This window comes from Amblyomma americanum, chromosome 1 (assembly GCF_052857255.1).
Source record: "Amblyomma americanum isolate KBUSLIRL-KWMA chromosome 1, ASM5285725v1, whole genome shotgun sequence".
Taxonomy (NCBI): Eukaryota; Metazoa; Arthropoda; class Arachnida; order Ixodida; family Ixodidae; genus Amblyomma; species Amblyomma americanum.
In genome coordinates, this window is record NC_135497.1 from 436,446,807 (window position 1) to 436,466,617 (window position 19,811).

Here is a 19,811-nt window from a genome sequence, read left to right on the forward strand (position 1 = left end):
TTGGGTTATTTGGAATTTTTTATAAAAGCTCACAGTTTTTCAGTGCAACGGCACTTAGCCAAAAACTCGACAGAAGACAACAAAGACGAACTCAGGGATAAGCTTCTGTAGGGTTAGATCTTGGGTTAGTTGGCGTTCTTGATTCATGCTCCCAGTTTTTCAGTGCAACGGCACAGAGCCAAAAAAAGACGGAAGAGAAGAAATACGAAAACAGGGCTGACTTTAGTAGGGTTAGTTCTTGGGTTAGTTGGCATTCTTGATTCAAGCTTACAGTTTTTCAATGCAACGGCAAGAGAGCCAAAAAAGAAAGAAAAGAAAAGCAAATACAGGGCTGACTTCAGTAGGGTTAGTTCTTGGCTTAGTTCAAACTCTTGATTCAAGCTCACAGTTTTCAGTGCAACGGCACAGAGCCAAAAAAAGATGGAAGAGAAGAAAGACGAACACAGAGCTGACTTCAATAGTCTTAGTTCTTGGGTTAGTTGGTATTCTTGACTCAAGCTGAAGCTTTTTCAGTGCAACGGCACAGAGCCAAATAAAAAGACGATCAAGAAGAAAAACGAATACAGGGCTGACTTCAGTAGGGTCAGTTCTTGGCTTAGAAGTTTTTCTTGATTCAAGCTCACTGTATTTCAGTGCAATGGCACAGAGCCAAAACAAAGATGGAAGACAAGAAAAACGATCACAGGGCTTAATTCACGAGGGCTAGTTCTTGGGCTAGTTGGCCTTCTTTATTCAAGCTCAGTTTTTCAGTGCAACGGCACAGAGCCACAAAGAAAAGACGGAAGATAAAAAAGATGAGCACAGTGCTGACTTCAGCAGGGTTAGTTCTTGGCTTAGTTGGTATTCCTGATTCAAGCTCACAGTTTTTCAGTGGAACGGCGAAGTGCCAAAAAAGGAAAAGGTAAAAACGAACACAGGGCTGACTTCATAATGGTTAGTTCTTGGGCTAGTTGGTATTCTTGATTCAAGCTCACATAGTTTTTCAGCGCAACGGCATAGAGCCAAGGAAATGAAGGAAGAGGACAAGGAAGAACACAGGGCTGACTTCAGTAGGGTTAGTTGTTTGAGTAGTTGGTATTCTTTATTCAAGCTCATAGTTTCTCAGTGCAACGCACATAGCCAAAGAAAAGCAGGAAGTGGAGAAGGACGAACACAGTGCTGACTTCATTGGAGGTAGTTCTTGGGCTAGTTGGTATTCTTCATTCAAGTTCCGTTTTTTAGTACGAGCACATAGCCAAAGATAATAACAAGAATAAACACAGTGCTAACTTCAGTAGCGTTACTTCTTTTGCCAGTGGGTATTCTTGATTCAAGCTCATTTTTCAGCACAATTGCACACAGCCAAATTAAAGAAGGAAGAGAAGAAAGACAAACGCGGCGCTGGCTACAGTGCAGGTAGTTCTTTGGCAATATGGTATTCTTGATTCAAGCTCATAGTTTTTCAGTGGAACGGCACACAGGGAAAGAAAAGAAGGAACCGAAGAAGGACGAACAGAGTTCTGACATCTGTAGAGTAGATTTTTGGGCTTGCTATTATTTTTCATCACAACGGCACGCGGCCAAAAATGAGAAGGAAGATAAGAAAGACGAACACAGGGCTGACTTCAGTAGGGTTAGTTCCTGGGCTGGTTGGCATTCTTGATTCAAGCTCACAGATTTCCAGTGCAACGGCACAGGCCCAAAGAAAAGATGGACGACGAAAGCGCTGTCTTCATTAGAGTTTATTCTTGGGTTACTTGGTGTTCTTAATTCAAGATCATAGTTTTCTGTGCAACGGTACACAGCCAAATAAAAGAAGATGGAAGAGCTGATATACGAAAACAGGGCTTACGTCAGCAGGGTTAGTTCTTGGCTTAGTTGGTATTCTTAATTCAAGCTCACAGTTTTTCAGTGCAAAGGCAAAGTGCCAAAAAACGCAAAAGAAAAAAACGAACACAGGGCTGACTTCATTATGGTTAGTTCTTGGGCAACTTGGTATTCTTGGTTCAAACTTATATACTTTCAACGCAATGGCACAGAGCTAAAAAACGACGGAAGAGAAGAAATACGAACTCAGGGTTGACTTCAGTAGGGTTAGTTGTTATTCTTTATTCAAGCTCACAGTTTTTCAGCGTGTTGTAAAGTGACGTCAGCCGCAATCAGACTGCCTTGCAAGCGCTGACGGCACGTGCGTTTATCGTTTGATATCCTTCCCTTGTTCTCCCTTTCCCCTTTCCCCCTCTCTGTTTCGTATATATACGCTCCGCGCCGGAAGAAAAAAAGATTCATATTGCAACCTTCGAACGGCATACTGTCGTATACAGTAAGACACGCCACGTGTGTCGTAACAATGTAACAGTGGCGACGAGGCCAGAAAGAACCCTTGAGGTGAAAAATGATGTAAGCCAGGCAGTTAAGCAGATAACAGCGGCCGCGGAAATACCGACCATGGCTCATCATCAACTACCGGAATACGATGACCAGTCCGACAACTGGAAGGCCTACATCACGAAGGTAGAAGCTTATTTTGAGGCAACTGGCGTCAGCGACTCGGGAAATAAAAGGGCGTTGCTGGTAGCAGCATTGAGTACGCGCACCGTGCAAGTGCTCTCACGACAGGTTGCACCGAGGAAGCCAAACTCGCTGACGTACGAGGAAGCAGTCAAAGTTTTGGATGCCTACTTCGACCCCAGCGTCATGAAATAACGGAGAGCTATCGGTTCTTCAATCGCTACCAGTTGGAAGGTGAGCACATTCAACAGTTCATCAATGAAGTTCGCCGGATTGCGGATGGCTGTAATTTCGGTGACATGCTAGACCGGATGCTTCGCGACAGAATCGTCTGTGGCGTGAGGTCAAGCGCTATTCAGAAGCAGCTATTAGCGAAAACAGATTTGACGTTGAAGGAGGCAGAAACGATTGCCATATCAGCAGAAGCAGCGGAAAACGATACAAAGAAGATGTCTTCTGACATTGAACCCGTACTCAAGGTCAATGCACGACAAGCTGATGAACTAGTGTCAGTATGTGGGCGTTGCGGATGTAAGGAACACAACAGAAACCCCTGCGGCTGGGCGAAAGCGAGGTGTTACCGCTGTGGTGTATACGGCCATCTGGTGAAGATGTGCCAAAGCGACATGCGGAAAGGACGCCCAAAAGCACGTTCACAATGCAGGCAAGGAGAAGCGTTTGCAGTAACAGCGGATGTTACTGATGAAAATGGAGACGATGCGCACATTTGGACACTAACCGCACCCTTCAATGGTCGGCTACCACCACCTATTCTTCGTACTTTCGCATGGTGTGGCATTGACGTACCTATGATTGTGGACACCGGCTCACCCGTCTGTGTTGTGTCCAATGAGATTTTTGAGAAAAACCGTGAACATTGGCCGCAATTAGAACCCGCATTCATTAAACAGTCCTGTTATCTTGGACAACTTCCACTATTAGGGAAACTGAGTATGGCAGTGTCCTACAACGAAAAGGAGGTCAAGAGTTCCTTGATGGTCCTGAACTGTTCAGTTCCGAGCCTTTGTGGACGGGAGTTGATTTCCAAGTTCAATGACGCAGGAACCTCGGTGTTGAACGTATCAGTGCAACAAAACTCTGGTCCAGAAAGCAGCCATACCCCCGCCATGCGTGCCGTCCTGTCAGAGTTCAAAGACGTCTTCAGCCCCGAGCTCGGCCTAAGTGACGGACACCCTTTTCATCTGAAGCTCAAGGAAGGCGCCATGCCGAAATTTTGTAAGGCCCGTTCCCTTCCATTTGCTTTACGCGACAAAGTTTCGAAAGAGATTGATAGGCTCATAACGCTTGGAGTACTGTCACCTGTAACGCACGCCGAATGGGCTACGCCCATTGTGCCTGTAATGAAGAAGAACGGCGAGGTTAGAATCTGCGTTTATTTTAAGCTGACCTTGAATCCCGTCTGTGATCTGGAGCAGTACCCGTTGCCAGCTATTGATGACATCTTCGCATGCCTGAACGGTGGGGACTGCTTCAGCACGCTGGATTTAAGAGACGCGTATAACCATGTCCCCCTCGATGAGGACTCAAGGAAGATGTGCGTAATCAATATACACCGTGGGTTGTTTTGCTACAACCGACTGCCGTTCGGCATAGCTTCCGCGCCAGCCATCTTCCAGCGGAAAATAGAAACAGTTCTGCAGGGCCTGACAGGTGTTCATGCTTACCTTGCCGACGTTTTGGTATCAGAAAAACTTGGTAGCACCGACAGATTACGACAAGTACTGCAGCGTTTTCGTGAGCATGGAGTGAAGCTCAGACTTGAGAAATGCAGCTTTCGCCAAGAGGCAGTGACGTATCTGGGTCATAAAATTGATTGTGAAGGTCCGCATCCGATAGAGAAGCATGTTGAAGCAATCGCGCAAGCCCCCAACCCACAAAATGTTCAGCAGTTGAGGTCGTTTCTGGGCATGAGTACATTTTATTCGAAGTTCGTGCCCAACATGTCTTCCGTACTTCACCGCTGTACAAGTTATTGGAGAACAGTACACGTCGGTTCTGGGGACATGCGCAAGAAGCAGCTTTTCGTGCAACAAAAAAATGCCTTCGGGAAGTGGCTGTGCTGGCTCACTATGATCCCGAGAGACCCCTCAAGCTAGAGTGTGACGCTTCACAGGACGGAATAGGTGCCGTGCTTTTCCATACATTCGGAAAGGTAAACAAACCTGTCGGGTTCCGTTCTGGGACGCTAACATGGGCTGAGAAAAATTATTCCCAGCTTGAGAGGGAAGCCCTTGCTCTTGTGCTTGGAGTGTTCAAATTCCGTGATTATCTCGTAGGCCGAGAATTTGTATTGGTCACCGACCACCAGCCGCTCGTGGGCCTGCTGAAGGCGGATCGACCAACCCCAGCATTGGCAGCAGCCAGAATATGCTGAAGGCGGATCGACCAACTCCAGCATTGGCAGCAGCCAGAATACAGCGCTGGGCGCTGTACTTAGGCGGATTCCGCTATCAGCTTCAATACTCTCCTGGTAAACAACTCCTCAATGCTGACGCCCTTAGTAGACTGCCACAACGGACGTCTGAGCCGAAGCCACCAGAAGCGGACCCACCAGACTATCTGCTGGCCTTGAGTGTGTTCGATGAGGGAACTGTGTCAGTTGAGGAGCTAAGGCAGTTGACTGCGGGCGACCCTGCTCTGAGTCAAGTTATGCGATTCACCAAGAACGGTTGGCCGCCCTGCGCGAACGGCTTGAACACGAGTGTCGCACCTTTTTTTGACAAGAAATTGGAGCTTTCTTTGGCCCACGAGTTGTTATACTGGGGCCGGCGTGTAGTCGTTCCGATGGAGGCGCGACGTCGCATCTTATACCTTTTGCATGAGACGCACCAGGAATCGTCCGCTATGAAGGCGGTTGCTAGATCGTCATTCTGGTGGCCAGGGTTAGATCGCGAAATAGAGGCAGTGACAGCGTCATGTCAGAGTTGTGTCCAAAACCTGCCCATGCCAGCTACAGCAACGTCAAAAGGCTGGCCCGCTACTGTTGAAAAATGGGCAAGGGTACATATCGATTTTGCGGGACCTATTGCAGGGAACATGATACTCGTGGTCGTGGACGCATACAGTAAGTGGATTGAAGCTGTGCCACTCCGACAAGCAAACGCTTCATGCACAATCAACTGCCTGCGCGGTATCTTCTGCAGATTTGGCGTGCCACGAACCATCGTAACCGATAATGGAACGCAGTTTACCGCTGACGAGTTCGCTACATTTGTCAAGAGGAACAAGATAACGCATCTGCGCACAGCTGTATATCACCCTCAATCGAACGGCCAAGCAGAAAGGGCTGTCAGGACAATTAAGGACGGCCTCAAGAAGATTGGTGAGGGGCGGCTGGAAGATAATTTAACAAGCTCCTTTTCAATTACAGAAGGACACCTAACCGCTCTGGAAAATCGCCGTCAGAGCTGCTCTTCGGATATAAAATTCGATCCCGTTTAGATACATGTTTCCCTCCTGTACACGCAGGGTCGGCGAACGAAGCAGACGAGTGGCCACTGCCATTGCCTGAAGCTACCGTGTACGCCCGCAACTTCGGAAGGGGTGAGAAATGGACTCCAGGAATTGTAGAGTCTACAACAGGCTCTCGGATGGTGAGCATTCGAACACCAGCCGGATCAGTAAGACGACATGTTGACCAGATGCGGGACCGGGAAGATGCGACGCCACCGTTTGGTAAAGACCAAGAAGCGGCAAAACGAGACTCGAGAACAGGTACTCCTAGCGACTACCCACTGTTGCCGAGAATGCCAGCCGAACAAGGGGGCATAACCGAACCTGAGCATGAACTTCAGCCGGAACTCGCAGGGAGCAACGCTGAACCCGTCAGATCACCCCAAGCCTTGCGGCGCTCAACACGTCAAAGAAAACCAGTACAGCGACTTCACTATTAAGGAAAAAGAGATGTTGTAAAATGACGTCAGCCGCAATCAGACTGCCTTGCAAGCGCTGACGGCACGTGCGTTTATCGTTTGATATCCTTCCCTTGTTATCCTTTTCCCCTTTCCCCCTCTCTGTTTCGTACATATACTCTCCGAGCCAGAAGCAAAAAAGATTCATGTTGCAGCCTTCGAACGGCGTACTGTCGAATACAGTAAGACACGCCACGTGCTTCGTAACGATGTAACACAGTGCAACGGCACAGAGCAAAAAAGATGGAAGACAAGAAAGACGAACACAGGGCAGAATTCAGTTGGGCTAGTTCTTGGGCTTGTTGGCATCCTTGATTCAAGCTCAGCTTTTCAGTGCAATGGCACAGAGCCACAAAGAAAAGACGGAAGAGAAGAAAGAGTAACACAGACCTGACTTCAGAAGGATTAGTTCTTGAGTCAGTCGGTATTCTTTATTCAAGCTCACACTTTTTCATTGCAACGGCACAGAGCCAAAAAAAGAAAGAACAGAAGGACGAACACAGCCCTTTCTTCATTAGAGTTAGATCTTGGGTTCGTTTTATTCCTAATTCAAGCTCTCAGTTTTTGAGCGCAACGGCACACAGCCAAAAACATGTAGGAAGACAAGAAAGATGAACACAGGGTTAAACTTTAGTAGGGTTAGTTCTTGGGTTTGTTGGTGTTCTAGCTTCATACTCCTAGTTTTTCAGTGCAACGGAAGAGAGCCAAAAAAGACGTAAGAGAAGAAAGACGAACACAGGGCTGACGTCAGTAGGGTTAGATCTTGGGCTAGTTGGCATTCTTGAATCAAGCACATAGTCTTTCACCGCAACGGCACACAGCCAAAGAAAAGAAGAAGGACGGACACAACGCTGACTAAAGTACAGGTTGCTCTTGGGTTAGCTGGTATTCTTTCTTCAAGCTCATTAATTTTCAGCGCGAGAGCACACCGCAAAAAAAAAATTAGAAGGAAGAGAAAGACAAACACAGCGCCGACTTCAGCAGAGTTAGGTTTTTGGCTTGTTGGCATTGTTGATTCAAGCTCATAATTTTTCAGCGCAACGGCCCACAGCCAAAGAAAAGAAGGAAAACAAGGGCGAAACAGCGCTGCCTTCATTAGAGTTAGTTCTTGGATTAAATGCTATTCCTGATTGAAATTCATAGTTTTTAAGTGCGATGGCACAGAGCCATTGAAAAGAAGGAAGAGGAGAAGGGCGAACACAGGGCTGACTTCAGTAGGGATAGTTCTTGAGATTGCTAGTATTCTTAATTGCAGCTCATAGATTTTAAGCGCAACGGTACACAGCCAAAGAAAAGAAGGAAGAGAAGAAAGACGAACACAGGGCTGACTTCATAAGGGTTAGTTCTTGGGCTATTTGGCATTCCTGATTCAAGCTCACCGGTTTACAGAGCAACAGAACAGAGCCACAAAAAAAAGATGGAAGAGAAGAAAGACAAATCCAGGGCTGACTTCAGTAGGGTTAGTTCTTGGGTTGCTTGCTTTTCTTGATTCAAGCTCACAGTTTTTCTGTGCAACAACACAGAGCCAAAAAAGAGACGAAAGAGAAGAAAGAAGAACACAGGGCTGACTTCAGTAGAGATAGTTCTTGGGTTAGTTGGTATTATTAATACAAGCTCTCAGATTTCAGCGCAGCAGCACACAGCGAAAGGAAAGAAGGAAGAGAAGAAGGTCAAACACATCGCTGACATTAATAAAGCTAGTTCTCGGGCTAGTTGTTAATCTTGATTCAAGCTCACAGTTCTTAAGAGCAACGGCACACAGTAAATAAAAACACGGAAGAATAGAACACACAGCCCTGACTTCTTTTTAGTTAGTTCTTGGGTTAATTCGTATCTATTATTCAAGCTCATAGTTTTCAGCGCAACGACACGCAGCAAAAGTAAAGTAGACGGAAGAGCATAAATACGAACAGATCTTATTTCACAAGGGTAAGTTCATAGATAGCTGGTATTCATTATGCAAGCTCCTAGTTTTTCAGAATGGCACACAGCCAAATAAAGTAAGGAAGACAAGAAGGACGAACACAGCGCTGACTCCAGTACAGTTTTTTCTTAGATTACTTGGTATTCTTGATTCAAGCTCATAGTTTTTCATCGCAACAGCACAGAGCCAAAGAAAAGAAGGAAAAGAAGAAGGAAGAACACAGCGCCGACTTCAGTAGCGTTACTTAACAGATTAGTTGGTATTGTTGATTCAAGCTCAAAGATTTTCTCTGCAACGTCACACAGCCAGAGAAAAGAAGGACGTACACTGCGCTGACTTCAGTACAGGTTTCTCTTGGGCTAGTTGATATGCTTGATTTAAGCACACATAGTTTTTCAGCGCAACAGCACAGAGCCAACGAAAAGAAGGACGAAAACAGCGCTGACTTCAATGGAGTTAGTTCTTAGGTTAGGTGGTATTCTTGGTTCATATTCTAAGATTTTCTCTGCAACGGCACACAGCCAGAGAAAAGAAGAAGGACGTACACGGTGCTGACTTCAGTAGAGATTTCTCTTGGGCTAGTTGATATTCTTGATTCAAGCTCACATAGTTTTTCAGCGCAACAGCACAGAGCCAAAGAAAAGAAGGAAGAGATGGACGAACACAGGGCTGACTTCATTAGGGTTATTTCTTGGGCAACATGGCAATCTCGAATCAAGCTCGCAGTTTTTCAGTGCAACGGCACAGACCCAAAGAAAAGAACGAGGACAAGGAAAAACACAGGGCTGACTTCAGTAGGGTTAGTTCTTGGGTAAGTTGGTATTCTTGATTCAAGCTGACAGTTTTTCCATGCAACGGCACAGAGTCAAAAAAAGGACGGAACAGAAGAAAAACGAACACAGGGCTTACTTCAGTAGGGTTTGTTCTTGGCTTAGTTGGTATTCTTGATTCAAGCTCGCAGTTTTTCAGTGCAACGGCAAAGTGCCAGAAAACGTAAAAGAAGAAAAACAAACGCAGCGCTGACTTCAGAAGAGGTTGCTCTTGGGCTTGCTGATATTCTTGATTCAAGGTTACATAGGTTTTCAGCGCAACAGCACAGAGCCAAAGAAAAGAATGAAGAGGAAAAGGACGAACACAGGGCTGACTTCAATAGGGTTAGTTCTTGGGTTAGTTGGTATTCTTGATTCAAGGACATAGTTTTTCATTGCAACACACACAGCCATAGAAAAGCAGGAAGTGGAGAAGGACGAACACAGGCTGACTTCAGCAGTGTTAGTTCATGGGTTAGTTGGCATTCTATTCAAGCTCATAGTTTTACAGCACAACAGCACAGAGCCAAAGAAAATAAAGAAAAGAAAAAGGACAAAAACAGTGCTGACTTCATTAGAAGTCCTTCTTGGGCCAGTTGGTATCCTTGATTCAAGCTCAGTTTTTAAGTACTAGCACATAATCAAAGATAATAAGAGGGATAAACAAAATGCTGAGTTCAGCAATGTTACTTCTTTTGCTAGTGCGTATTCTTCATTCAAGGTAAAAAATTTTCTGCACAAATGCACAGAGCCAAAGTAAAGAAGGCAGAGAAGAAAACAAACACGCCGCTGTCAACAGTGGAGGTAGTTCTTGGAGTTGTTGGTATTCTTGATTCACGCATAGTTTTTCAGTGCAACGGCACACAGGCAAAAAAAATAAGGAACAGAAGAAGGACGAACAGAGTGCTGACTTTAGTAGAGTTGATTTTTGGGCTAGTTATTAGTCTCGATATAGGCTCTTAAGTTTTCGTCAACACTGCGCGAGGCCAAAAAAGGAGGAGGAAGAGATGAATGACGAACACAATGCCGACTCCAGTAGATTTAGTTCTTGGGCTACTTGGTATTCTTGATTCAAACTTATATTCTTTCAGTGCAATGGCACAGAGCCAAAAAACGACTTAAGAGAAGAAAACGAACAAAGGGCTGAATTCGGTAGGGTTAGTTGTTATTCTAGATTCAAGCTCACAGTTTTCCAGTGCAACAGCACAGAGCCAAAAAAAGAGATGGAAGAAAAGAAAGAACAACACAGTGCGGTCATCAGTAGAGTTAGTTCCTTAGCTAGATGGCATTCTCGATTCAAGCTCACAGTTTTTCAGTGCAACGGCACAGAGCCAGAAAAAGAAAGAAGAGAAGGACGAACACAGCGCTGACTTCATTAGAGTCAGTTCTTGGATTAGTTGGTATCTTGATTCGAATTATTAGTTTTTCAGTGGGATGGCGCAGAACCAAAGAAAAGAAGGAAGAGGAGAAGGGCGAACACAGGGCTGACTTCAGCATGGTTGGTATTCTTGATTCCAGCTCATGTATTTTCAGCGCAATGGTACACAGCCAAAGAAAATTAGGAAGACAGGAAAGGCCAACGCAGGGCTGTCTTCATAAGGGTTAGTTCTTGGGCTAGTTGGCATCCCTGATTCATGGTCACAGAATTCTAGTGCAATGGCACAGAGGCAAAAAAAAGAGGCGGAAGAGAAGAAACACGAACACAGGGCTGAGTTCAGTAGGGTTAGTTCTTTGGCTAGTTTGCACTCTTGATTCAAGCTCACAGATTTCAGAGCAACGGTACAGAGCCAAAAGAAAGAAGAGAAGGACGAAACACAGGGTTGAATTCATTAGAGTTTATTCTTGGGATAGCTGGAAGTCTTAATTCAAGCTCATACGTTCTCAGCGCAACGGCACACGGCCAAAGAAAAGAAGGAAGAGAAGAAGGTCGAATACCTCGTTCACTTCAATAGATTTAGTTCTTGGGCTAGTTGGCATTATTTATTCAAGCTCGCAGTTTTTCAGTGCCACGGAACACAGCCAATAGATATAAGGAGGAGATGAAGGACGAACACTGCGGTAACTTCAGTTTAGTTAGTCCTTAGATTAGTTGGTGTTCTTGGTTCAAGCTCTTAGATTTTCAGCGCGACAGCACACAGCCAAACAAAAGAAGCAAAAGAAGAAGGAAGAACAACGCTGACTTCATTAGAGGAAGTTCTAGGGTAAGTTGGTATTCTTGACTCAAGCTCAAAGATTGTCAGCGCTATGGCACACAGCGATAGAAAATAAGGAAGAGAAGGAAAAAGAAGGAAGAGAAGAAGGTCGAATACCTCGTTCACTTCAATAGATTTAGTTCTTGGGCTAGTTGGCATTATTTATTCAAGCTCGCAGTTTTTCAGTGCCACGGAACACAGCCAATAGATATAAGGAGGAGATGAAGGACGAACACTGCGGTAACTTCAGTTTAGTTAGTCCTTAGATTAGTTGGTGTTCTTGGTTCAAGCTCTTAGATTTTCAGCGCGACAGCACACAGCCAAACAAAAGAAGCAAAAGAAGAAGGAAGAACAACGCTGACTTCATTAGAGGAAGTTCTAGGGTAAGTTGGTATTCTTGACTCAAGCTCAAAGATTGTCAGCGCTATGGCACACAGCGATAGAAAATAAGGAAGAGAAGGAGGACGAAAAGAGCGCTGATTTCAGTACTGTTAGTTCTTTGATTAGATGGTATTCTTGATTCAAGCTCATAGTTCTTCAGCGCAATGGCACACAACCAATGTAAATAAGGAAGAGAAGAAGGACGAACACAGCCCTCACTTCAATATAGTTAGAATGTTTGGTATACTTTATTCAAGGTCATGGTTTTTCAGCGCAACGGCACACAGCCAAAGAAAAGAAAAAGGAAGAGAAAAAGGATGAACACAGCGCTGGCTTCAATGGAGTTATTCTTAGGTTAGGCGGTATTCTTGATTCAAGCTCATACATTTTCACCGCAACGGCACACAGCCAGAGAAAAGAACAAGGACGAACACAGCGCTGACTTCAGTGAAGGTTGCTCCTAGGCTAGTAGTTATTCTTGATTCAAGCTCATAGTTTTTCAGTGCAACGCACACAGCCAAGTAAAAGCAAGAAGTGGAGAAGGACGATCACAGGGCTGACTTCAGCAGGATTAGTTCTTGGGACAGTTGGTATTCTGATTCAAGCTCATAGTTTTTGAGCGCTACAGCACAGAGGCAAAGAAAAGAAAGAAGGGGAAAGGACGAACACAGTGCTTACTTCATTAGAGGTAGTTCTTGTGCTAGTTGGGATTCATGATTCAAGCTCAGTTTTTCAGTACATGCACATAGATAAATATAATAAGAAGAATAAACACTGTGCTGACTTCAGTAGAGTTACATCTTTTGCTAGAGGGTATTCTTGATTCAAGCTCATTTTTCTGCACAATTGCACACAGCCAAAGTAAACTAGAAAGAGAAGAAATACAAAAGCAGCGCTGGCTACAGTGGAGGTAGTTCTTGGGCAAGTTGGTATTCTTGACTCAAGCTCATAGTTTTTCAGTGCAACGACACACAGGCAAAGAAAATAAGGAACAGAAGAAGGACGAACAGACTGCTGACTTCAGTAGAGTGGATTTTTGGGCTAGTTATTATTCTTGATTCAAGCTCTTAAGTTTTCATCACAACGGCACGCGGCCATAAAAAGGAGGAAAAGAAGAACGAACACCGTGCTGACTCCAGCAGAGTTAGATCTTGGGCAACTTGGTATTTTCGGTTCAATCTTATATTTTTCCAGCGCAATGCACAGAGCCAAAAAACGACGGAAGAGAAGAAAACGAACACAGGGCTGACTTCAGTAGGGTTAGTTGTTATTCTTAATTCAAGCTCACAGCTTTTCAGTGTAAAGGCACAGAGCCAAAAAAAAAGATGGAAGACAAGAACAACGAACACAGGGTTGAATTCACTAGGGCTAGTTCTTGGGCTAGTTGGCATTCTTGATTCAAGCTCAGTTTTTCAGCGCAACGGAGAGAGCCACAAAGAAAAGACGGAAGAGAAGAAAGATGAACACAGGGCTGACTTCAGGAGGATTAGTTCTTGAGTTAGTTTCTATTCTTGATTCAAGCTCACAGTTTTTCTGTGCAACAGCACAGAGCAAAAAAAGATTTAAGAAAAGAAACAACACAGTGCTGTCATCGGTAGAGTTAGTTCTTGGATTAGTTGGTATCTTGATTCGAATTCTTAGTTTTTTCAGTGCGAAGGCGCATAACCAAAGAAAAGAAGGAAGAGGAGAAGGGCGAACACAGGGCTGACTTCAGCATGGTTGGTATTTTTGATTCCAGCTCATGGATTTTCAGCGCAACGGTACGCAGCCAAAGAAAATAAGGAAGACAGGAAAGATCAACACAGAGCTGTCTTCATAAGGGTTAGTTCTTGGGCTAGATGGCATCCCTGGATCAAGGTCACAGTTTTCCAGTGCAATGGCACAGAGCCAAAAAAAAAGGCGAAAGAGAAGAAACAAGAACACAGGGCTGAGTTCAGTAGGGTTTGTTCTTTGGCTAGTTTGCACTCTTGATTCAAGGTCACAGTTTTTCAGAGCAGCGGCACAGAGCCAAAAGAAAGAAGAGAAGGACGAAACACAGGGCTGAATTCATTAGAGTTTATTCTTGGTATAGCTCATACTTTTTCAGCGCAACAGCACACAGCCAAAGAAAAGAAGGTGGATTAGCAGAAATACGAACACAGGGCATTCTTAAGTAGGGTTAGTTCTTGGGTTCGTTCGTATTCTTGATACAAGCTCATAGATTACAGCGCAGTGGCACACAGCCAAAGAAATAAGGAAGAAAAGAAGGTCGAACACATCGTTGATTTCAAAAGAGAAAGTTCTTGGGCTAGTTTTTATTCTTGTTTCAGGCTCACTGTTTCAGTGCAATGGCACAAAGCCAAAGAAAGAAGAAAGAAAAAGACGAACACAGCGCGGACTTCATTGGAGTTAGTTCTTGGGTTAGTTGGTATCCTTAATTCAAGTTCATAGTAATTCAGCACAACGGCCCACAGCGAAAGAAATGTACACGGAAGAGCAGAAATACGAACACAGGTCTTACTTCAAAAGGGTAAGTTTTTGGGATAGCTGGTATTTTTTATTCAAGCTCATAGTTTTTCAGCGCAACAGCACACAGCCAATGAAAATAAGGAAGAGAAGAAGGACGAACAGAGTGCTGACTTGAATAGAGTTAATTCTTAGAATATTTGGTACTCTTGATACAACCTCACAGTTTTCACCGCACTGGCACACAGCCAAAGGAAATAAGGAAGAGAAGAAGGATGAACACAGCGCTGACTTCAGTAGAGTTAGTGTTTAGATTAGTTGGTATTCTTGATTCAAGCTCATAGTTTTTCACCGCAACGGCACACAGCAGAAGCAAAGAAGCACGGACCCAGCGCTGACTTCAGTAGAGGTCGCTCTTGGGTTTGTTGGTATTCTTGATTCAAGCTCATAATTTTTCAGCGCGACGGCACACAGCCAAATAAAAGAAGGAAAAGAAGGGCGAACATAGCCCTGCCTTCATTATAGTTAGTTCTTTGATTAGTTGGTATTCTTGATTCAAATTGAGAGTTTTTCAGTGCGATGGCACAGAGCCAAAGAAAAGAAGGAAGAGGAGAAGGGCAAACACAGGGCTGACTGCAGTATGGTTTGTTCTTGAATTAGTTGGCATTCTTGATTCAAGCTCATCGATTCTCAGCGCAACGCTACACAGCCAAAGAAAAGAAGGAAGACAAGAAGAACGAACACAGTTCTGACTTCTATAGAGTTAGTTCATACGTTAGTTGGTATTCTCGATTCAAGCTCATATTTTTCAGCGCTACGGCACACACCAAAAGAAAAGAAGGAAGAGAAGAAGCACGTATACAGCGCTGACATCAGTAAAGTTATTTCTTAGATGACGGTATTGATTCATACAGTTTTTCAGCGCAACGGCGCACAGCCAAAGAAAATAAGCAGGAAGAGAAGAACGAAAACAAAGCTGACTTCAGTGGAGTTAGTTTTTAGATTAGTTGGCAATCTTGATTCAAGCTCATAGTTTTTCAGCGCAACCGCGCACAGGCAAAAAAAAGAAGGTAGAGGAGAAGGAAGTAAACAGCGCTGACTTCAGTAGAGTTAGTTCTTGGATTAGTTGGGATTCTTGATTCAAGCTCATAGTTTCTCAGCGCAGCGGCAGCGAGCCAAAGAAAACAAGGAAAAAAGAATGACGAACAAAGGGCTGACTTCAGTAATGTTATTTCTTAGGTTTTGGGTATTATTGATTCAAGCTCATAGCCTCTCAGCGCAACGAAACAGAGCCCAAGAAAAGAAGGAAGACTAGAAGTATGAACACAGAAGTATGAACACATTCTTGATTTAAGCTCAAAGTTTTTCAGTATAACGGCACACAGCGGAAGATAATAAGACGTAATAGAAGGTCAAACACAGTGCTGACTTTAGTAGAGTTAGTTCTTTTGCTACAGGGTGTTCTTGATTCAAGCTCGTAGTTTTTCTGCGCAATGACGCACATTCAAAGAAAAGATGGAAGAGAAGAAAGACGAAAAGAGCGCTGATTTCAGCACAGATAGTTCTTAAGTTAGATGGTATTCTTGATTCAAGCTCAAAGATTTTCAGCGCGACAGCACACAGCCAGAGAAAAGAAGGAAAAGAAGAAGGAAGAACACAACGCTGACTTTATTAGAGTAAGTTCTTGGGTAAGCTGGTATTCTTGATTCAAGCTCAAAGATTGTCAGCGCCATGGCACACAGCGATAAAAAATAAGGAAGAGAAGAAAGACGAAAAGAGCGCTGATTTCAGTACTGTTAGTTCTTTGATTAGATGGTATTTTTGATTCAAGGTCATAGTTCTTCAGCGCAATGGCACACAGCCAATGAAAATAAGGAAGAGAAGAACGATGAACACAGCCCACACTTCAATAGAGTTAGAATGTTTGGTATACTTTATTCAAGCTCATAGTTTTTCAGCGCAACGGCACAAAGCCAAAGAAAAGAAAAACGAAGAGAAAAAGGACGAACACAGCGCTGACTTCAGTGGAGTTAATTCTTAGGTTAGGTGGTATTCTTGATTCAAGCTCATACATTTTCACTGCAACGGCACACAGCCAGAGAAAATAACAAGGACGAACACAGCGCTGACTTCAGTGAAGGTTGCTCCTGGGCTAGTAGTTATTCTTGATTCAAGCTCGGAGTTTTTCAGCGCAACAGCACAGAGCCAAACAAAAGAAAGAAGAAAAGGACGAACACAGTGCTGACTTCACTAGAGGCAGTTCTTGGGCTAGTTGCTATTCATGAGTCAAGCTCAGTTTTTCAGTACAAGCACATAGCCAAAGATAATAAGAAAGATAAACACAGTGCTGACTTCCGAAGAGTTCATTTTTCTGCACAATTGCAAACAACCAAAGTAAAGAAGGAATAGAATAAACACATACACGGGGCTGGCTACAGTGGAGGTAGTTCTTGGGCAAGTTGGTATTCTTGATTCAAGCTCATAGTTTTTCTGTGCAACGACACACAGGCAAAAAAGGAACAGAAAAAGGACGAACAGAGTGCTGACTTCAGTAGAGTGGATTTTTGGGCTAGGTATTGTTCTCGATTATATCTTAGGTTTCCATCACAGCGGCATGCGGCCAAAAAAAGGAGGAAGAGAAGAAGGAAGAATACAGTGCTGACTCAAATAGAGTTAGTTCTTGGACTACTTGATACTCTTGGTTAAAACCTATATTCTTTCAGCGCAATGACACAGAGCCAAAAAACTACAGAAGAGAAGATGAACACAGGGCTGACATCAGGAGGGATATTACATGAGTTCGTTGGTATTCTTGATTCAAGCACACAGTTTTTCAGTGCAACGGCACAGTGCAAAAAAAAAAAACGAGACGGAAGAGAAGAAAGAACAACACAGTGCTGACATCAGTAGGGTTAGTTCTTGGGCTAGATGGCATTCTCGTTTCATGCTCACAGCTTTTCAGTGCAGCGGCACACTACCAAAAACACGTCGGAAGACAAGAAAGACGAACGCAGGGCTAAACTTCAGTAGGGTTAGTTCTTGGGTTAGTATGTATTCTTGATTCAAACTCACAGTTTTTCAGTGCAACGGCAAAGTGCCAAAAAACGAAAGAGAAGAAAGACAAACAAAGGGCTGACTTCATAAGGGGAAGTTCTTTGGCAAGTTGACAATCTTGATTCAAGCTCATAGTTTTTCACCGCAACGGCACACAGCCAAAGAAAAGAAGAAGGAGCAACACAGCGCTCACTTCAGAAGATTTTATCTTGGAGTAGTTGTTTCTTGATTCAAGCTCATAGTTTTCCAGTGCAATGGCACACAGCCAAATAAGAGTAGAAGAAAGAGCAGTATGGCGAACACAGCACTCACTTACTTACAAATAATTCTTGGGCTGCTGGGTATTTTTCATTCAAGCTCATAGAATTCAACTCAACAGTACGCAGCCAAGGAAAAGAAGACGGTAGAGAAGCTCAGCACTCACTTGAGTTGATTACTTCTTGGGCTAGCTGGTATTTTAATTTAAGCTCAAGGTTTCTTTAGAGCAATGGCAACCAGCCAAAGAAGAGAACAAAGAGAGAAGAACGGCGAACACAGCACTGACTTCTGTAGAAATAATTCTTGGGCTAGTTGGTATTCCTGATTCAAGCTCAGTTTTTCAGTGTATCGAAACACAGCCAAAGACAAGTAGGAACTGGACAGACACAGCACTGACTTCAGTTGGGTTAGTTCTTGGGCTAGTTGGTATTATTGATTGAAGCTCATAGTTATTCAGCGCAACGGCACACAGCCAAAGAAAAGAAGGAAGAGAAGATGTTCGAACACATCGTTCAGTTCAATAGAATTAGTTTTTGGGCTAGTTGGTATTCTTGATTCAAGCACGCAGTTTTTCAGTGCAACGGCACACAGCCAAAGAAATGAAGAGGGAAGAGAAGAAAGACGAACACAGTGCTGACTTCAATAGAGTCATTTCTGAGGTTAGTTGATATTCTTGATTCAAGCTCACAGTTTTCAGCGGAACAGCACACAGCCAATAGAAATAAGGAAGAGAATAAGGACGAACACAGCGCTGATTTCAGTTGAGTTAGTTCTTAGATTAGTTGGTATACTTGATTCAAGGCAATAGTTTTTCACCGCAATGGCACACAGCCAATGAAAAGAAGGAGCAAGAGAAGGACGAACACACCACTGACCTCAATAGAGTTATTTCTTAGGTTAGTTGGTATTCTTGACCCAAGCTCACAGTTTTTCAGTGCAACGGCACACAGCCAATGGAATTAAGGAAGAGAAGAAGAAAGAACACAACGCTGACTTCATTAGAGTTAGTTCTTGGGAGAGTTGGTATTTTTGATTCCGTCTCAAAGTTTTTCGGCGCAACGGCATTCATCCAATGAAAATATGAAAGAAAAGAAGGACGAACACAGCGCTGACTTCAGTAGAGTCAGTTCTTGCATTAGTTGGTACTCTTGCTTCAAGCTCAGTTTTACAGGGCAACGGCACACAACAAAAGAAAATTAGAAGGAAGAGGATAACAAACACAGCGCCGACTTCAGTAGAGTTAGGTATTCGACTTGTTGGTATTCGTGATTCAAGCTCATAGTTTTTCAGCGCAATGGCACACAGCCAAAGAAATTACGAAAGATGACGAACACAGCGATGACTTCAGAAGGGTTAGTTCTTGCATTAGATGGTATTCTTGATTCAAGCTCATTGTTTTTCATCGCAACGACACAGAGCCAAAGAAAAGAAGTAAGATGCGATAGACGAATACAGGGCTGACTTCAGTATTGTAAGTTCTTAGGTTTTTGGTATTATTAATTCAAGCTCATAGTCTTTCAGCGCAACGACACAGAGCCAAAGAAAAGAAGGAAGAAGAGAAGGACAGACACAGGGCTGACTTCAGCAGAATTAGTTCTTTGGTTAGATGGTATTCTTGATTCAAGCTCATAGTTTTGCAGCCCAACGGCACAGAGCCAAAGAAAAGTAGACTGACTAGAAGGACGAGCACAGGCCTGATTTCACTAGGGTTAGTTCTTCGGTTAGTTGGTATTCTTGATTTAAGCTCATAGTTTTTCAGTATAACGGCACACAGCGAAAAATAATAAGAAAGAATAGAAGGTCAAACACAGTGATGACTTCAGTAGAGTTAGTTCTTTTGCTACAGGTTGTTCTTGATTCAAGCTCGTAGTTTTTCTGCGCAATGGCGCACACTGAAAGAAAAGATGGAAGAGAAGAAGGACAAACACGGCACTGACTAATGTACATAGAGTTAGTACTTGGGCTAGTTGGTATTCTTGATACAAGCTCATAAATTTCAGTGCAACAGCACACATGCAAATAAAAAGAAAAAGGCGAAGGACGAACAGAGTGCTGACTTCAGTAAAGTTAGTGCTTGGGCTAGATATTATTATTGTTGCAAGCTCTTAAATTTTCACCCCAGATGCACGATACCGAAGAAAAGTAAGAGAAGGATGAACACAGCCTGACTTCAGTAGAGTTGATACTTGGGCTAGTCGGTATTCTTGATTCAAGCTGAGTTTTTCAGCAAGAGAAACACAAAGAAAACAAAAGGAACAAGAGGGCAAACACAGCACTGACTTCAGTAGGGTTACTTCTTGGGTTAGTTGGTGTTCTTGATTCAAGC

The 19,811-nt window shown here is 43.7% G+C and overlaps 1 protein-coding gene and 1 pseudogene across 1 annotated transcript in view; one reads left to right on the forward strand and one right to left on the reverse strand.

Annotated features, from left to right (window-relative positions):
- Window positions 1–19,811, reverse strand: part of LOC144125253 (acetylcholinesterase-like) — a 339,544-nt gene that overhangs the window by 131,188 nt on the left and 188,545 nt on the right. The window lies entirely within an intron of this gene.
- On the forward strand, window positions 2,394–6,404 carry LOC144116505 (uncharacterized; annotated as a pseudogene).